This window comes from Panthera uncia (assembly GCF_023721935.1).
Source record: "Panthera uncia isolate 11264 chromosome A1 unlocalized genomic scaffold, Puncia_PCG_1.0 HiC_scaffold_17, whole genome shotgun sequence".
Lineage (NCBI taxonomy): Eukaryota > Metazoa > Chordata > Mammalia > Carnivora > Felidae > Panthera > Panthera uncia.
Genome location: NW_026057577.1, coordinates 94,222,166 through 94,222,899, shown reverse-complemented (window position 1 = coordinate 94,222,899; position 734 = coordinate 94,222,166). Strand labels below are relative to the sequence as shown.

At 35.0% G+C, this 734-nt stretch overlaps 1 non-coding gene across 1 annotated transcript; it reads left to right on the top strand.

Moving 5' to 3' along the window:
- The first annotated feature begins 309 nt into the window (after nucleotides 1-309).
- Nucleotides 310-416, top strand: LOC125935853 (U6 spliceosomal RNA). The gene has a single exon (XR_007461837.1). It is a non-coding gene; the product is annotated as a U6 spliceosomal RNA (small nuclear RNA).
- Nucleotides 417-734: the final 318 nt, after the last annotated feature.

Genomic DNA, 734 nt, shown 5'->3' with positions numbered 1-734 from the left:
TTATAGCATTTAATTGACCAGACCTCCATAATGTTGATCAAAATTCACCTGGTTGGGGATGGGGTACACTCTTTCACCCCATAGAGCTCCGGAGTGGCCTATCTTCTTCAACAGTTTAATTAACTTAAATAAAGGGAATTCTGATTAAATATGAAAACAGAGAGTGCAACAAGTGGGCAATATGCTGGACATCAAAATCCAAACTCATTTTAAAATAAATAGATAAGAATAGTGAGTCAAAATATTGAAACCAATTTAACCAGAGATCAAGAAAAAAAAATCCCATATTTATGATTTAAAAAATTAAACATGCTCACTTCAACAGCACATATACTGATATTGGAATGATACAGAGAAGGTTAATGTGGTCCCTGTGCAATCATGACACACAAATTTGTGAAGTGTTCCAATTTTTTTTTATTATACGTCACGAGTAGAGAATTGGGGATACATGGTTTAACAGCAGAAAATATGAAAACAATTCTATGATTTAAGTTGATTACAAGCTCAATATGAATCAATAATTTGGCATATCTTTCACTTAAACTTGGCTCCATTCAAAAAAAAAATTCAGCATCATACACAATGAAGATGATGGTCTCAAAGTGTTCTGGGCTGATCAATCTTCACCTGGAATTTCACATTTAAATCTAAACATCAGGAGTGCCTGGGTGGCTCAGTTGGTTGGGCGACCAACTTCAGCTCAGGTCATGATCTCATGGTCGTGAGTTCAA